Source organism: Hordeum vulgare, chromosome 6H (assembly GCF_904849725.1).
Source record: "Hordeum vulgare subsp. vulgare chromosome 6H, MorexV3_pseudomolecules_assembly, whole genome shotgun sequence".
Lineage (NCBI taxonomy): Eukaryota > Viridiplantae > Streptophyta > Magnoliopsida > Poales > Poaceae > Hordeum > Hordeum vulgare.
The window spans coordinates 38,667,912-38,687,865 of record NC_058523.1 but is presented as its reverse complement, the minus strand read 5'-3'; positions in this window follow the sequence as shown (position 1 = coordinate 38,687,865).

Here is a 19,954-nt window from a genome sequence, read left to right as displayed (position 1 = left end):
GGTGGCGCGAAGGGCGCCGCCGGCGGAGCGGTGGTGGCGGGGTTGCGTACGGAGCCTATAGGAAAGTCCGGAGGTTCGAGACCGCCAGGTTGAGGTCGCGGATCGCCGAGGACATCTCCGCCGGGGAGAGGACGGGGGCGGGTTCGGCCGCCAGGGCCGCGGGACCGGAGGCGGCCGGACCTGAGGTGGCCGCCGGCGGCGAGTGGTGCGGCGGCGGCGGCTGCTGCTGTGAGGTGGCGGGGAAGGCAATGGTGGCGGCGGTGGTGGTGGTGGGAAGGTCGGACAAACTCATCGAACCCAAGCTACCTGATACCAAATTGGTAGAGGCTAGGGTTCTACCAGGTCTTGGACGTAGGTTGTAGGGGTGGAAGTGCGGGCTGCGAGGTTGGGGACGCCGGCGGTTGGCCGTCGTCGCGGCGTGAGAGAGAGAGAGAGAGAGAGGTGGCTAGGGTTTGGGGCTCTCGTCTCTTGAGGGAGACGACAACAGAATATACTATTTATTTTCTGCTTAATATCGAAGGGGTACATGTGTTTATATAGGAGGACAACCTCCACTAAACCCTATATAACTTGGACTCTAATATAACTTGGACTTTAAGATAGGTAAGATAACTTAGGCTAAGCCCGTAATTAACCCTGCCCATTGGGCCCCCTCCGTTGATACGTTGTACCGGTCATAACACTACTCTTGATGGGGCAATGACCCCATTTGATGATCACAACCACCAAGATCTTTGAGGCCCTGCAAATCATCTTTTATATTTTTGATGATTCTCTGTATCTCCAAATGAAAAGTCCTCAGATGCACCAATTCTGAAGGGTGGCAACTCAGCTGCTTTGTGCTTCCCTGTGCAGCGGTTGGCGCTTGCCTTGTAGTGACCTGCTTCATATTCGGTTCAGTAAACACGAGAGTGTAATATTGTTTCAGGCCAAATAAGCTTTGAGAGCTCGGAGTGTTTCTTTACATATATTGTTGCCTGGAGTTGAATATTCAAATGTCAGATTTTTAGCCATGGCTGATCAAGAACAAGAAAATCAGATATTTGACACTTTTAATACCGGGACTGGCTTCATAAAAATGCCAGCCAGTTCGTGTACACTTTGATTACCATGTCATTATTTCTTTTTTCATATTATTTCTTTTTTATTTACATTTTCTGACTCCAGAAAGGACAAAAAGGATAAGGATACCCCTGATGCTCTATTCAGTATTCACCAATCGGATCAACACTTTTAGCGAACGTGTTTTGTGGTGTGCACCGAGAAGACCGTGCTTGCTGCATCCCTGATCGCGCCTTGACTTCTTGAGTCAATCGATGAACTCACTTACGTTTTGACGCTGTCGATTTCCTCGATGTCGCGTGCCACCAATCTCCTCGGCGTCCCGTCGCCGGTCGCCCAGCACCGTGGGCAGCACGAGGGTGACCTGCGCTGGATGCTTGCACGAGGGTGACCTGCGCCTGCGAGGGAAGACATGGAGAGAGCGGCAGTGATGAGGGTGAGTTGAAGCGGCGCCCGCAGGGGACAGGCGTGGGTAACTAGGGCGAGGAGTTCGGGTAACTCGCGTAGGTATTGTTAATGTTGTAATTGAAAAGCAGAGATGTAATGAAAATCACTGTTCACTTTATTCTTGATGATGAACTTTATATGACAGGGAAAGACAGTTCCCGCATATGTCGGTTCCCGCATCATGCGTGCGGTTACAAATAGGGATTAACTTAATTAATTACATAATTAATTAAACTCTAACACTCCCCCTAATCTCTACTTGTCCTTGAACGTGTTCATCATCTTGTAATAATCTCCTCCAAAAACCCTGTGGGAAAATAAGAAGAAAATGATACCGCATATAATGGTTATTGCCTCCGTTAACTCCATATGAAATGCATCCATAGAATAAGAGGACAATAAACATGTCGTATATACTTTTCCTAAAAACCCCGGTGGGGAAAACAGATAGTATGACATGTGTTCTTATGTTGATATTACCTCATTAAAAACCTTGATGAGAACCTCTAGAGTAAACTCATAGAAAAAGAGTGTAATATGAGGCTTTGAACAGGAACAGTTCCCCCTGACTCTTGCAAATCTCGGAGCCGTCGCATACCAATTCCATGAAGGTATTTCTGGAATGTTGAAGCTGGTAGAGACTTTGTGAAAAGATCAGCGAGATTATCACATGACTTGACTTGCAAGATGTTGATTTCACCACTTTTCTGGAGTTCATGGGGATAAAACAACTTTGGGGCAATATGCTTAGTGATATTGCTCTTTATGTATCATGTTTGCATCTGTGCAACACAAGCCCCATTATCTTCATAGATAATGGTAGGTGATTCGATAGAACCAATTCCACATGACTGTTGTATGTGGTTTATCATTCTGCGAAGCCACGTGCATTCACGTGGTGCCTCATATAAAGCAATTATTTCAGAATGATTGGTAGATGTTGCAACTAGGGTCTGTTTCGAAGACTTCCATGATATAGCAGTTCCACCATGTAGGAATACAAAACCGGTCTGCGATCTGGCATTATGGGGATCAGATAAATAGCCAGCATGTGTATATCCAATTATACTAGAGTCCAGTTTTTCCTGGAATTGAAAGTATAGACCAAAATCCTTTGTGCCTTGGAGATATCGAAAGACATTCTTGACTCCCGACCAATGGCGTTTGGTAGGAGCAGCGCTGTGTCTAGCAAGTAGATTTACTGCAAATGCAATATCGGGTCTTGTGCAATTTGCAAGATACATCAGCGCTCCAATAGCACTGAGATATGGAACCTCAGGTCCCAAAATCTCTTCACCATCATCCCTTGGTCTGAACGGATCTTTCTCTACGTCTAGAGATCTAACCACCATGGGTGTTTTAGATGGGTAGGATTTGTCCATATTGAATTTCTCCAATATTTTCTGGATATAGGCAGCTTGGTGTACCATTATTCCTGAGGTAAGATGCTCGAGTTGGAGACCCAAGAAAAATTTGGTTTGACCCAAATCCTTCATCTCAAATTCCATCTTTAGGTGATTGCGTGCTTTATCAATATCTGGTGCGTTGCCGATGATGTTGAGATCATCAACATACACAGAAATGATGCAAAATCCTGTAGAGGACTTCTTGATGAAGACACATGGGCAATCATCACTATTGGAGTAACCTTTCTGAAGAAGGAACTCACTTAGTCGGTTGTACCACATCCTCCCCGACTGTTTTAAGCCATACAATGACTTATTCAGCTTTACACAATATATGTTGCGTTTTGCATTGTTACTCGGGACAGAGATACCGTCAGGAACCTTCATATATATGTCCGAATCTAGTGACCCGTAAAGATATGCGGTCACGACGTCCATCAACTGCATGGATAGACGATTTTGTACTGCCATTGATATAAGATATCGGAAAGTTGTTCCACTCATTACTGGAGAGTATGTCTCATTGAAATCAATGCCGGGTTTCTGCGTAAAACCTTGTGCTACGAGCCTTGCTTTATATCTCACCACCTCATTGTTCTCATTCCGTTTCCGGAGGAAAACCCATTTGAATCCCACAGGGAAAACATTGGGAGGTGTAGGTATTGCTTTAGTGAATACCTTCCTTTTGTTAAGCGAGGCAATTTCTGCTTGGATTGCAGCCTTCCATTTAGGCTAGTCGGAGCGCCTTTGGCACTCGACAATAGACTTTGGATCATGATCAGTGATAAGGATATCTGCAATCTTTTCAGCAAAATATATGTCGACAGTCGTATACTTGCGGTCAAATGATTCTCCAGAATCAACATAGTTGATGGAAATTTCTTGCACCCCTAGAGACTCTTCGTTATTTCCCAATACGATTGAGTCTAGGTGTTCCGATGTTCCAGCTAGTTTGTGCACACTGGAGCTGGGTTGTGAAGGTTGGCCTTCTACTGGATGAAAACTACCCATAAGGTGTTCATCAACGTTGAGTTGACTTGCATTTACTGATTTTGAGGATTTTCTCCTCTCTCTCCTTTGCTGCTTGCAAGAAGCAGGTTCCGGGTCAGCGGCCGTACTACTCCCCCTCTTTTTAGGAACAAGGAGTTGAGTGGTTTTAGTTGGTACCTCCACTCGTTCGTGCGCATTCCTGGCTGGAATAAAGGATTTTGTAACACCTTTTAGATCAGTAAATGAATCTGGCAGATTATTTGCAAGATGTTGCAAATTAATAATTTTCCGAACTTGTAGTTCAGTCTCATGAGTACGTGGATCAGAGGTTGAAATGGCAATGGCATTCCAATCAATTTCCGGGCATTCTTTCTGGTACTTGAAATCTCCCCCTAATGCCGGAAAATGCTCCTCGTCAAAAATGCAATCAGCGTGACGGGCTGTGAATAGATCCCCAGTAAGAGGTTCTAGGTACTTGATAATCGACGGTGATTTGTACCCCACATAGATCCCAAGTTTCCTGTGTGGGCCCATGGATGTCCGCTGTGGTGGTGAGATTGGGACGTACGTAGCACATCCGAACTTACGCAAATGGGAAATGCTGGGAGGATTTCCACGTACCAATTGCAGAGGGGAAGTACTGTGATATGCAGTAGGTCGCAATTGGATTAAGTCAGCAGCGTGTAAAATTGCATGACCCCAACACGAAGTTGGCAAGCTGCAATTCATTAACAAAGGTCTTGCAATGAGTTTGATCCTTTTAATTAGAGATTCAGCCAAACCATTTTGAGTATGGACGTATGGGACAGAGTGCTGAACTTCTATCCCCAAGGCCATGCAATAGTCATTGAAAGCACGTGAGGAGAATTCTGCAGCATTGTCCATGCGAATTGATTTAATCCGATTTTCTGGATAATGGGCCTGTAACTTAATTACTTCCCGCATTATCTTGGCAAATGCATGGTTTCGTGTGGATAGAAGGCACACGTGTGACCATCGTGTAGATGCGTCAATCAGAACCATGAAATACCGAAATGGTCTAGATAATGGTTGGATTGGACCACAAATGTCACCTTGAATGCGTTCAAGGAACTGAAGCGGTTCAGCTTGTATTTTAAGGTGTGATGGCCTCAAAATTAGTTTCCCTGTGGCGCAGGATGTGCACACAAAGTCTGATGACTGAGGAAACTTTGACTCAAGCAAATTATGACCAATGGAATTGCTAGTAATTTTCCTCATCTTCCCAACACTAGGGTAACCAAGGCGATCATGCCAAGTTTGGAATGCATTAACATTCTGAAAAATTACCTTGTAAGCAACATGTTCTACGGGCTTGATGTACGTATAGTATAGTCCGGACGATAGTGAAGGAATTCTTTCAAGTACTTGCTTGCCATATCCGTAATCTTTTGTGAAGAATAGAAACTCTTCTTTGTTGTCCTGATGAGTTTCAATGTGAAGACCATTTTTACGGATATCTCGAAAACTGATGAGGGTACGAGATGAATCGGGATACAGCAAGGCATCCTCAATTGTCACCTGTGTACCACCTGGGAGGGTAAATATGGCACGTCCAGTGTCAACAATTACCGTATCGCGTCCAGCGATTGTCAAAATATCTCCATTCATCTTTTTCAGAGTCTGAAAATATTTCAACTCCCTCAGAATGGAGTTTGTGGTAGCACTGTCCACAAGGCATAATTCCTCTTCTATCGGATTGTCCCCGTAGAAAGCTATATATAAAATGAGGAATTTTCAATAAGAAAACCTTATTTCAATACATAGAATACAATCTAATTATATCAAAATGCTGATACAATATATAAATGACAACAATACGTATGTTCTATTACAATCATCACACATGGATATGATTTATTTAATAAATCGATCACTAAGGAGATAATGGGACTAATCAAAGTCTCTAAACATGTCGGTTGAGGCGTACTCAACCATCACGTTCTCCGTGTCTATAGGATCCTCTCATGTAAGGAGTGTCATGGTGTTGCTAGATCCGGGAGGAATTTCTTGCGAACCACCAGCTCCATTGGTGCCATCTGGATGAAGGTTGAAGTTGGCTTCAAACCTTTTCCCATGAGGTACTTTGCGTCCCTTAGATTGCTGATACAGAATTCGGGGTCTTGCACTTATTGGTAGGATGTGTGTAGCATCCACACTTGTCACAAAGCTTAGTTTTATCAAACTTGGGCTTTGCGGTGCCTTTCCCACGGTCCGAGTTTCCAAGCTTTCTGTTCCGATTGCGCTTGCGTTTACCCTTGAAGTTCGATGGCTTGCCATGGGACGCACCATCAAACTTTCGTTTGTTCACGACGTTCATATGAACTTCAGGCAAAGGTTGGGAACCAACCGGACGCTGAGAACCATTCTTAGCAAGTAGTTCATCATGCTTTTCAGCCTGAAGTAGGATATGAATGAGGTCGGAATAGACCTGGTAGTCACGAGCGCGGTACTGTTGCTGGAGGACCCTTTCAGATGGGAGCATAGTAGACAGAGTTTTTTCTATCTTTTCCGCATCAGTAGGTTCCTTCCCGCAAAAGCGTAATTTGGAACTTATCTTATGAACCTCGTGATTGTATGTCCCGATGGATTTGAAATCCTGGAGTCGGATATGCGTCCAATCATGGAGTGCTTCCGGCAGGACAACTGCCTTTTGCTGTTCATACCTCGTCTTGAGGGCCTGAAACAGTGTAAGTGGGGATTCCTCCTCCAAATATTCAGATTTGAGATCTGGGTGGATATGGTGCCTTATGATGTATAAGGCGGCATATTTCTGTTCATCTCTCAACGGCGTGACTCCATCCGGAAGAGGATCTTCCGGAGTTTGGATTGCACGCACTAATCCACGGGATGCAAGAGCGATCTTGATGTCCATGGCCCAGGTAGGATAGTTGTGGCCATTGAGGTCGAGTACATCGAACTCTCTTCCAGCCATTAGTTACCTACATGGGTAAACCAGAGATTATTGATTTACACCGTGGTAAATAAAAATCTTCATGGTTACGTTGTATTTAATGTCGCAAAATTAATGATAACTTCAAGAAATGGGCTTGAGATCATTAGTGTGACTTTCAAATTGTTAAGTTTGACACGTTGTAGATACGCCCCAAAATAAGATTCGGGGTCCATCTCTCAGAACTAGAGAGTATAATCTGATAAAAAACAGTAGATACTCATGTTTCTAGTACCTTATGTCATAACTTAATAAAATGTATGGGAGGGCACAATATTAAGCAATCATCATATCAATATGATAGAATGTAGGCTTAACCATAGTGGCGATAATCTGCTATGCAGTAGATCAACTCACTATTGTGTGGTCCCAAAACATCAATTTGAAGGAAAAACACTTTGAAATTTTGCATATCAACCCGTGCTTGTATTAAGCCAAAGGCTCAATTAAGACGAGGGGTTGATTTTTATTTGCAAGAAATTTGAAATCTCAATTACAAATAATAGAGGTAATAAATCTCAACATGTAGCAAACATGGAAATATATATTACATCACATATGTTCTAGAATACAAAGTACTCTACAGAAAACAGTACTGGAAATAGACGTACTGAAAACAGGAATTAAACAGGATCTAAGACAGGGATTAGTCTACTGCTAGATCTACTGTTGATAGTACAGGAAGTAATCTAAAACAGAGAGCAAATAGTACTAGAAAATACTACTAAAGTGTGCTGGAGTGTTGCAAGACCACATGTGCCATCGAACCAAGACCACATGTGTCCCAAGGATGTGCACATGTCGTCTGCAGCGCCCACTTTATTTAAATCACGGGAGGATAAGGCAGAGCCAGCTCTAGAAAAGCAGAAGCGGCACCGCATCAGGCAGAGCCCCGCGCCAGGGAGAGCTCCGCGCAGCAGCACACATTCACCAGGGACGGGCGAGAGAGCCTCCGCCGCGCTCGTCCTCGTCTTCGTCGGAAGGCCCGCCCGGGGGCAAGGAGCCAGGTGCAGCGCCATTCGCTAGCCCCAGTGCGGCCGGGCTCCAGGAGCCAGCGCGCGGGGCGTGGCTGCTCGACGGAGAGCCCGCCGCCGCGAGGCCGTAGGGCATCAGCCGGCGGCGCGTCGGAGGGGTCGCCGGCGTCGGGGACGGCAGGCGCGGGCGCGGGGGCGTAGCCGGCGCTGTGGGCGCGATGGAGTCGGCGGCCGCCGCGCAGGAGAAACTGCGGGCAGCGTAGTCAAAACCGGAGGCGCAGGCGCCGGTCGGCGCGAGCGCGGGCGCGAAGGCGGCGGCCCTGGTCAACGCGGGCACGGGCGCAGAGGCGGAGGCCCCGGTCGGCGCGAGCGCGGGCGCAGGGGCGGCAGCCCTCGTCGGCGCGGGCGCGGGCGCAGAAGCGGCGGCCCCGGTCGGCGCGAGCGCGAGCGCGGGCGCGGAGGCGGCGGCCCCAGTCGACGCGAGCGTGGGCGCGGAGGCGCCGAACGCAAAGAAGAGAGCAGGGGCTCCGGCCTGCGCGGGGAAACCGCCGCCCATCTCGGCAACCACCGGGGTCGGAGACGGGAGGCGCGGCGCGACGGGGTCTTCAGCGGCGGCGCTGGTGGATCCCCACTCGAAGACGGGTCCATGCACCTGCTCGAGGGAGTCGGTGTCATCCCCATGGAGTGGGCAGATAACCCACCCATGGGCAGGACACCAGAAGCCCGGCGAGGAGCCGAGCATCTGCGGGGCAGGGCCGGCGAGGAGCCAGTCGATGGACTCACGTGCGAGCGGGGCGCGGGGCTCGGCGCCAACAGCCGGATTTGCACCGCTCAGAGAGCGGGTGCCCAGGCCGTGACGGAGCGCTCTTGTAGCCACCGGCGCCGTGGCGGCGGCCGATGTAGCGACCCGCTCCATGGCGTCTTCCATCGAAGCGGCGGCGCTCTCCGAAACTGCGGCGGAGAACAGCAAGGCGGCGACGACGGACGTCGTTCTGCAGCACGCGACGAAGGTGCGTCGGCATTGAACGAGGCATCCTACCTTTCTTCTTCCTGTCTATCTCTTCTCGTCGAAGGCGCTCTCGAAGAAGCAGTGCTGATAACGTGTTGTAATTGAAAAGAGAGAGATGTAATGAAAACCACTGTTCACTTTATTCCTGATGATGAACTTTATATGACAGGGAAAGGCGGTTCCCGCATATGTCGGTTCCCGCATCGTGCGTGCGGTTCCCGCATCGTGCGTGCGGTTCCCGCATCGTGCGTGCGGTTACAAGTAGGGATTAACTTAATTAATTACATAATTAATTAAACTCTAACAGTTAAGGTTTATATTACACTTAGGGAATCTACTTTTCCGTTCTCAACCGACGCCTCTGCCGCTCGTCCTGGAACCGACGTCTCTTCACAGAGCGTCACGTCTGTCCGGGCAATATATAATCTCTGTAAAAAGTAACGATTGATTAAAGAATCTGTTTTGATTCTAAACATGTTATTAGCACCTAGTTTCTACCAAAAGAGCAACAGAGAAGAGGAAAATCTTTTGCCGCTGGTGAGATGTCGCCACTCACCTCCTTTTTCCTCCGCCTGATCCGCGAGGACGCTCGCCGTTACCGCCTTGTTGCCCTTCGTCGCCATGGGGTTGGAGGCCAGCGTCAATTCCGGCGCCGAATGCAAGCTATTCGCCATTTCAACCGTCCTGCCGCTGGACGTGGCACCCGTCGCGGCCCCCATGCCGATGGAAGTAACCATCACGACGCTGGACGCGGCCACCGCGCCGCTGGTCGCACCGCTGGATGCGGCCTCCATGTCGCTCCCGAGGCCCCTGAACGCGGCCCTGCGCCGCCCCCTGGATCTCCACCACCTCCCCCTCCTCTGCCCGAGGCATGGCTCCCGTCGTGGACGCCAACGCTTGATGCCGCGGCCGCCTGGCTACGCCCCGGTGCCCATGCACTCCGAGGTGAATGCCAAGGAGGCTCTCGTCTTCATCTCTGCAGGGACGGAGGGCGTCGACATGACCGCCCCGCCTCAGCAGGATATGGCCGTGGATCCGGGCAGCAGCGAGGAACTGTTAAAGTTTAATTAAACATGTGTTAATTATGGGGTAATCTCCCCTTCTAACTGCCATCTCTCCCGAACAGATGTCTCTTCATTGCATCTCTTTTCCTTGTATATATATCCAGAATCATCTAATGAAAGGGAGAAAGAATTCATTTTCAAACACGTTATCAGCACGCTCCCGGCGGAGCGATTCCATCGATGCGGTGTTCTCGGCTACTGCATGAAAAGAGAGTTCGACGGCCACAACCCTCGACAAGGCGTGGTGGCGCCCACTAACTCGGCGGCCCTCAGCGTGCCGGAAGCGTTTCCAATCCAAGACGGCAGCCTCGCACCGTGGAGTGCAACAGCACAAATCCTCGATCTCTAATTGTTTCTTCAAGAGCGGTTCCTTGCAGGAAATGAACGAAGAATTAAGAACAAGGGCATCGGCATCCATCGACTCTAAATTATTTTAGAGAACGTGAATCAAGAAAAAGGTAAGATGCCTAACTTAATTACCATTGTCGATGGACTCGTGGTGGCGCTCGTCGCCATCTTGCCATCAAGGACGACGACATCTATTTCATCTGGCCTTTGGTCGTGATGCGTCCACCGACGCATAGCGCGCACTGTCTGCGGTCCTCGGCCTGGTCTCCTCTGGCCTCTGCACCGACCCGCTCCAGCGTGGAACAAGATGGCGGTGGTCAACAGCCGGCGACACGCCTTGTTGAAATTTGGAGGTGGGCTTTACGTCCATTAGAGAATTTCAGAAAATCTCCAAGGGCCCATGTAGGTGGTGGCATGACAAGGTGGTAGGAGTTTAGTCCCACCCCGCTAGTGGAGGAGAGTTTGGACCCCTTTATAAGGGTCTCTCTTCCACATGCTATTGGAGAGTGAGAAGAGAAGGTGCCCTCGCGCACTCCTCCTCCGCCGCCCGCCTCGCCACGCCTCGTCATGACGCGCCGCGCCGCGGGAATGAGCCGAGCTCATACCTACGCGCTTATTTTTGACTCGGACGTGGGTTCGGCCCACGTCTCTCCACCCAGCCGCCTTGCGATCGCCTACCCTAGCCGTCCTTGAACTGCTGCCGCCGGCGACTCCGTCCCGTTTGCCGCGTACACGGTCGACGGGAGAGCAGGCCTCCGAAACCTCGCCTCTCTGGTTCCTGTACGGGAGAGGGGCGATTAGGTTTTTGGGGAGCGATCACGCGACTGCTCGCCTCCGTCTGTCTGCTTCGTCTACGTCCGCGTCGCCCTCATCATCGCCATGTCTTCAACAAGCGAAGCTAATCGTCTCCGCGAGAACGCCGAAGCCGAGAAGAAGGCGGCAGAGGATACTGCCGCCGCCGCTGCTGCTGCTACGGCCAACTGGCTGATCAGAGGGTATGATATGTTTATCTCTCTCATGTTTCTGTCTGCACTAGTAATACTGCCTATATGCGTAGATGTTTCTGCTATATGTGTAGTACTTGCTAGTATACTCCGTGATCAGTATGTCGTGAACCTAGTCAATGCCATGTTAGTAATTATTTCATGGATTAATCTACTCGGAAAATTGCCTATTTACTCAACAATCCAAAAACCTAATTTCTGTAGGAATTTTTCGAGTAATGGTTTTGCTGCTGCACTAAAACCGGATAAGTTTACCGGTACTTTTTTCAAGCGTTGGCAAACGAGAACCACCTTATGGCTCACGGCTATGAACGTGTTCTGGGTAGCCGGTGTCACTCCTACGGAAACTATCACTCCTGAACAGGAGAAGATGTTTAAGGAGGCCACCGTCCTATTCCTTGGAGCAGTCATTAGCGTGATCGGAGATAAGCTGGTTGATGCATATTTACATATGCATGTTGCCAAGGACTTGTGGGAGGCACTCGAATCTAAATTCGGGGCCACCGATGCTGGGAGTGAGATGTATGTTATGGAGCAGTTCCACGATTACAAGATGGTTGACAACCGTTCTGTATTGGAACAAGCTCATGAGATAATATGCATAGCTAAGGAACTTGAGGTTCTTAAATGCAATTTGCCGGGCAAGTTTGTCGCGGGCTGTATAATTGCTAAGCTCCCTAATTCCTGGAGGAGCTTTGCTACTACTCTGAAACATCAGAGGCGTGAGTTCTCAGTAGAGGACATCATCGGCCATCTGAGTGTTGAGCAGAACTCGAGAGCAAAGGACTCCAATGGAAAAGCAGTGGAAAGCTCTTCTGCTGCCAATATGGTACATCAGAGGAACTTCGATTCTCACAAGCCCAAGGGAAAGAATTCTGTCCAACAGAATACCGACTTCAAGAAGAAGGGAAAGAAGCCCTTCAAGAAGAATAAGAAGGGAGATGGCTGCTATACTTGTGGTTCAGAGGAACATTGGACGAACAAATGCCCAAACAAATACAAGAAGCCGGCGCAGGACTCCAAGTCTGCAAACATGATTGTGGGCAACAATGAAAGTGGTGCATCTGGGTACGGTAATTTACTTACTGTATTTACAGTTTGTCAGTCCACCGATTGGTGGGTGGACACGGGTGCAAATATTCATGTGTGTGCTGACTTATCATTGTTCTCTTCTTATCAGACCACCGGTCGCGGGTCCGTATTGATGGGGAATGGCGCGAGTGCTTCTGTTCTTGGTGTTGGCACGGTCAATCTGAAGTTTACTTCGGGAAGGATCGTGCAGCTGAAGAACGTGCAGCATGTCCCCGCCATCAAGAAGAATCTCGTTAGTGGCTCCCTTCTGTGTAGAGAAGGGTTTAAGTTGGTGTTCGAGTCTAATAAAGTAGTAGTTACGAAATATGGACTTTTCGTTGGAAAAGGTTATGAATGCAGAGGTCTGTTCCGCCTTTCCCTAGAAGATTTTTGTAATAAAGTCGTGAACAATATTCATTCCAGTGTTAATGAATCTGAAGTTTGGCATTCACGTCTTTGTCACATAAGTTTTGGTGTTATGTCGCGGCTAGCAAAACTGAATTTAATCCCAACTTTCACTTTAGCCAAAGGTTCTAAGTGCCATTCGTGTCTGCAAGCAAAGCAACGTCGCAAGCCTCACAAGGCTGCAGAGGAGAGACATTTGGCACCATTAGAACTCATACATTCTGATCTTTGTGAGATGAATGGTGTGTTGACTAAAGGTGGAAAGAAATACTTCATGACATTGATTGATGATTCCACTAGATTTTGCTATGTGTATCTGTTAAATACTAAAGATGAGGCTCTACACTACTTTAAAATCTATAAGGCAGAAGTTGAGAATCAACTTGAAAAGAAAATTAAACGAGTCCGGTCTGATCGTGGTGGAGAGTACTTCTCAAACGAATTTGATTCATTTTGTGCGGAACACGGCATTATTCATGAGAGGACGCCTCCCTATTCACCCCAGTCAAACGGGGTTGCCGAGCGGAAAAACCGTACTCTAACTGATTTGGTAAACGCCATGTTAGATACATCGGGTTTATCCAAGGCATGGTGGGGGGAGCCTATATTGACCGTGTGTCATGTCCTGAATAAAGTTCCTACAAAAGATAATGAGGTCACTCCCTACGAGGAGTGGTCGAAGAGAAGGACGATGCTCTCATACTTACGTACTTGGGGCTGCTTGGCGAAAGTCAATGTACCGATCCCCAAGAAGCGTAAGCTTGGACCAAAGACTGTGGACTGCGTTAATTTGGGATACGCTAAGAATAGCGTAGGCTATAGATTTCTAGTAGTGAAATCTGAGGTACCTGACGTGAAGGTCGGTACAATAATGGAGTCGAGGGATGCTACATTCTTTGAGGATATATTTCTCATGAGAGATATGCAAAGCACTTCTAGACAGGAATCTGAGATAACTCCTGAGCCTGCCATTCCTATGGAATACTATGAACAAACACATGATGAAAATCCTGAGGAGGATGACGAGGAAGCCCGTGGTAGGGGCAAGAGACAAAGGACTGCAAAGACCTTTGGTGATGATTTCTTCGTATACCTCGTGGATGATAATCCCACTTCTATTTCAGAAGCGTATGCTTCTCCAGATGCTGATTACTGGAAAGCTGCGGTCCGTAGCGAGATGGATTCCATCATGGCTAACGGGACATGGGAAATCACTGATCGTCCCTATGGTTGCAAACCATTGGGATGCAACTGGGTGTTCAAAAAGAAGCTTAGGCCCGATGGTACGATTGAAAAGTACAAGGCTAGGCTTGTGGCCAAGGGCTATGCCCAGAAAGAAGAGGAAGATTTCTTCGATACTTATTCACCTGTGGCTAGACTGACCACCATTAGAGTACTACTCTCATTGGCGGCCTCTCATGGTCTTCTCGTTCATCAAATGGACGTTAAGACGGCTTTCCTGAATGGAGAGCTAAATGAGGAAATCTATATGCAACAGCCAGATGGCTTTGTGATAGAAGGTCAGGAAGGAAAGGTGTGTAAGTTGCTGAAATATTTATATGGTATGAGACAAGCACCTAAGCAATGGCATGAGAAGTTTAATACAACTCTGACATCTGTTGGCTTCGTTGTTAATGAAGCTGACAAATGTGTATACTATCGCCATGGTGGGGGCGAAGGAGTTATATTGTGCTTGTATGTTGATGACATACTGATATTTGGAACCAACCTCAAAGTAATTGAGGAGGTTAACTCTTTTCTGTCTCAAAACTTTGAGATGAAGGACCTTGGGGTGGCTGATGTTATCTTGAACATCAAGCTGTTGAGAGATGATCAGGGTGGGATTACACTTCTGCAATCCCACTATGTTGATAAGATTTTGAGTCGCTTTGGATATTCAGACTGCAAAATTTGTCAAACACCTTATGATCCTAGTGTGCTTATTCTAAAGTTTAAAGGCACAGCTATAGATCAATTGAGATTCTCTCAAATTATCGGTTCACTTATGTACCTAGCTAGCGCAACGAGGCCTGACATCGCGTTTGCTGTGAGCAAACTTAGCCGGTTTGTTGCAAACCCGGGCGATGTTCATTGGCGTGCTGTTGAAAGAATAATGCGCTACATGAAAGGTACTGTCAACCACGGGCTTCACTATACGGGATTCCCATCGGTACTTGAAGGGTATAGTGATGCGAATTGGATCTCTGATGCTGATGAGATGAAGGCCACTACTGGGTATATGTTTACTCTTGGGGGTGGTGCTGTTTCCTGGAAGTCTTGCAAGCAAACGATCTTAACAAGATCGACAATGGAAGCAGAATTAACAGCATTAGACACATCTGGTGTCGAAGCAGAATTTCTTCGAGATCTTTTGATGGACTTACCTGTGGTTGAGAAGCCGGTTCCGGCTATCCTTATGAACTGCGATAATCAGACGGTTATTGTTAAAGTGAAGAGTTCAAAGGACAATATGAAGTCCAACAAACATATAAGAATGAGATTGAAGTCTGTCAGACGTTTGAGAAACTCCGGAGTGATAGCGTTGGATTATATCCAAACGGCTAAGAATCTGGCAGATCCCTTTACTAAAGGGCTATCACGTGTTGTGATAGATAGTGCATCGAGGGAGATGGGTATGAGACCCACATGAGTTGCCATGGTAGTAACCCAACCTATATGATCGGAGATCCCGTGAAGTAGGACCTGGGAAAACAAGCCAGTGGTGAACTGAGGAGAGTAACTTTACTAACCCACTCCGTTGGAGATGCAATACTCTCGGATACTGTATGGTAGGATGACTACTATCTTAATGTGTTCTAAAGCTTATATGTAAGCAAGATGATGTCCTACAGAGCGATCTTTGGAGGAACACACCTATATGAGCTTGACTGCTGGTCACATTCTATGAGATTTGGGTGATCTCTAGTAAACTCATGAATAGGCCAGGAGTGTGACTAATATGCTCCACCCGAGGGGTCACCTTCGGCAGTCTAGTACTAGTAAGACTTGTGGTGAAGCTCCTTTACGCCAAACTGACAATTCAAGGCATAGTCCATTGTTCAGTTGTAAAGGGGTGTAGCTACTTGCTCTAGGTGAAGCTCAACCTTAACAGGTCTTCACTGAAATGCTGGTATATTAAAACAGTGATTGGAACGAGGGAACACGATGTGCCCTTGAGATCTGGTGGGGGATTGTTGAAATTTGGAGGTGGGCTTTAGGCCCATTAGAGAATTTCAGAAAATCTCCAAGGGCCCATGTAGGTGGTGGCATGACAAGGTGGTGGGACTTTAGTCCCACCCCGCTAGTGGAGGAGAGTTTGGACCCCTTTATAAGGGTCTCTCTTCCACATGCTATTGGAGAGTGAGAAGAGAAGGTGCCCTCGCGCACTCCTCCTCCGCCGCCCGCCTCGCCACGCCACGCCTCGCCTCGCCTCGCCTCGCCTCGCCTCGTCACGACGCGCCGCGCCGCAGGAATGAGCCGAGCCGAGCTCATACCTACGCGCTTATTTTTGCCGGTCAGGAACGGTTCCTGTACGAGAGAGGGGCGATTAGGTTTTTGGGGAGCGATCACGCGACTGCTCGCCTCCGTCTGTCTGCTTCGTCTACGTCCGCGTCGCCCTCATCATCGCCATGTCTTCACCGAGCGAAGCTAATCGTCTCCGCGAGAACGCCGAAGCCGAGAAGAAGGCGGCAGAGGATACTGCCGCCGCTGCTACGGCCAACTGGCCGATCGGAGGGTATGATATGTTTATCTCTCTCATGTTTCTGTCTGCACTAGTAATACTGCCTATATGCGTAGATGTTTCTGCTATATGTGTAGTACTTGCTAGTATACTCCGTGATCAGTATGTCGTGAACCTAGTCAATGCCATGTTAGTAATTATTTCATGGATTAATCTACTCGGAAAATTGCCTATTTACTCAACATGCCTTGCCGGCACTCGGCTAGTCCATCACGAGAGCCTGTCTCTTGGCCACCGCGCCATGGCCTCCCCGCCCCCAAGCCCGCGTCAGGCCGGGGCCGTGCTCCACCCGGCTGCGTCGCCTCCTGTGTCCAGCACGTGGTCGCCGGGCCGTCACCCGGCCGCGCCAGGCCGTGGCCGGCCCTGCCCGTCCTGACCCACCCGCGCGTCGGCCGCTCCCGCGGTGACGCCTCCTCCCGTAGAGGCAGTAGCCAACGATGTGGTTGCGAGGCCGGCTACTGATGCTCGGTTAGCCGCAGGCATCAGGCCTCTCATGCTCTGTGCCCATGCGATGGATAGAATCAATCGATTTCGTATCCACAGACCACACCGACGAAGAGATAGCAAACCTGGACTTATCTCTTCTCGGTTTTGTATTTCAGGCCTAGTTGTTTTGCGTATTTACGGATTGGGCGCCGTCGTTTGTTCTCTAAGTCTTTTGACTTAGTTCAGTATGCGGAGTAATCCTCGACTTATATGTATTTCACATTCAAGTCTCTGTAAATTACAAATCAATGGTCAGGTCGTTTGTACAATGTAAATATTTTGTACAAAAACATGACATTTGCGATTGAGGATAAGTTTTCTCGCACAACAATATTGATTTGCGACTGAGAATTTTCTTTTCTTGCAACACAATCTCATTGCGATTGAGATTATTTTATTTTTCTCGCAAAATATTAATTCACTTTGCTGAATTATCTTGCAACTTGATACAAGATCATCTCACTTAATTTGAGTTCTATACAATTCAAGTTTTTCACTTGAACATCAAGTTTACAACATCATTACTATTCATTACAATAGTAGTGTATTTCTGTTGAGTACGATGTATTCCGAAATGTATGCATCTCCATGTTCGCTACATGTCGAGATTAATACGTTTATTTGCAATTGAGATTTTAAATTTCTTGCAAATACAGATGCAAAATTCAAAGTGATTTTCTTTAAATTGATGTATTGAGATCACAATGTAGTCATATGGATATGTTGCCTCAGATTATCGATGACTACTGATAAAGCCTACATTTTATCGTTTCAACATTATGATTGCTTTACAAAGTGCTCTCCCACACATTTTACTAAGTCATGACATAAGGCATTACAAGTGAGTATCTACTGATTTCATCAGATTATACTTCCTAGTGCTGTGAGATCTACTCCATCTTGAAGATTATGTTCAAGGTGTCATACTTAGCAATTTGAGATTCACACTAATGGTTTCAAGATAACTTCTTAAAATACACATTAATTTTGCTAAGTTTGTTACAACATCAACCATGATGGTCTTTAATTTACTGACTGTAAATTAATTATCTATGGTTTACCCATATCGGTAAAATATGGCTATAGAATTTGAGGCACTCGCCCACAATGGCCACCATTGCCCTCTCTGGGCCATGGGCATCATGATTGCTCTTGTCTCTCGTGGGATAAAGTGTGCAATCCTCATCTGTGGTCATGATCACACCGCTAACAGAAAAATGGTGTCTTATATATCATAAGCCATTAGATTCAGATCTCAGCATCTGGTTATTCTGTATTAGCAATTCCTGGGATACAATGAACTCAAGGGCAAAGGTTTGAAGCCCACTTCAACCTTCAACCCGACATCACCACTGATGACGGAATCCTATGGACATGGAGAATGACATGTTTAACCGACATGTTTGGAGACTATGAGTAGTCTCTCAATCTCTTGAGTGGTCAATATTTATTTATGTCCATTTATGATGTTGTATTAGCACCATAAGTATTGTTGTCATCATATATTGTATCAACATTTGGTACAAATACGTTTATATGTATTATATATATCTCACAATGATTTTCATATTGAGAATCTTCATGTCTATATATAGATTTCTACGGGAGTCAATCCAATGAAAGATGATATGTTCCTTGTGGACATATGCACCACAAACTCTATACTCAGGGAAGTCCAATGTTTCCACTCTCACTGAGAGAAATGAGATATTTAAAAATCGCTAGACGCGATGAGGAATTTGTTGGCTCAAATCGAGTCATATTTACTATCCCTCTGGGTACTTGAGTAATGTGAGGATGCTTTATTGCTCCTGATTTAACTCGTACCCTACTAAACTATAGAGGTATCCGTCAAAAGAGTTTCCATTGCGAAACTTATGATGACATCAAAGAGAAATGACTTCTCTTTACCATATGCAACGAATATGACAAGCACATTATGTATGTATCATCTGGATTGTACCACACATACTACAAAATCCGTAGGACATGTTGCGCCCAAAATAGTTTTCCATAATGTCTTGTACATGACAAACTTGGCATATTCGCCTTGGTCATCCAGACATTGGGCTAAAACCGAAACTATCAGCAATTCCATTGGTTTATGATTATTATGATGCTAAATTCTAACAATATTTGGATTTTATGTGCACTACATGTGACACGAGGAAACTAATTTTAAGGCTTGCGCACCTTAAAGTCTACGTTGAACCACTTAGACTCCTTGAATACATCAAGTTGAGGTAAGTGACTCTTCCCATCCATTGACTAGACTATTCAGGTGTTTCATGGTTCTAAAGGACATATCTACATGATGGTCTTGAGTGTGTGCTTTACTCACACAAAACCATTGGCTCATTATCCTGACATCGATTTCACGCAAATCGAATGGATAACATTGCAGAATTCTCCTTGAGTGTCTTCTCTATGGCCCTTGAATTGAAGTTTAGCAATTTGTCTGTCTAGACTCAAAATGATTTGGTAGAATCCTATATCCAAAGAATTAAGCTCATTACATGATCTTTATTTTGAAATAGCAACTTACCAACTTGACGTTGGAGTCATGCAGTTTTACACGCTCATGGCAGAACTGCATAATATTATTCCCCTCTATCTTTGATACGTGGAAATCTACCAAGTATTTCCCATCTGCGGTAATTCGGTTGCATACCGACATCACCACCCGGCATACATCATTGGCCCCTCAACATATAGTTGGGACTATGTGAGGAATAACTGTATTTCCGTTGATACATCAAGCCCCTCACATGGGGAGTTATTCAAGGCCAGTATGTTGATTCAGTGAGGAATATTTCCAGGCATTAGGGCGAGAATTCAAGTACCGTGAAAATGCCAGGAAATTAGTGGAATGTTCAACACATTTCTGCCTCAAATCCACGTACTCAAAGATATGAACCATGCATTCAGAAGGTTTGCAACACATTGCAAATAACCTGCCAGATTCATTTACTGAC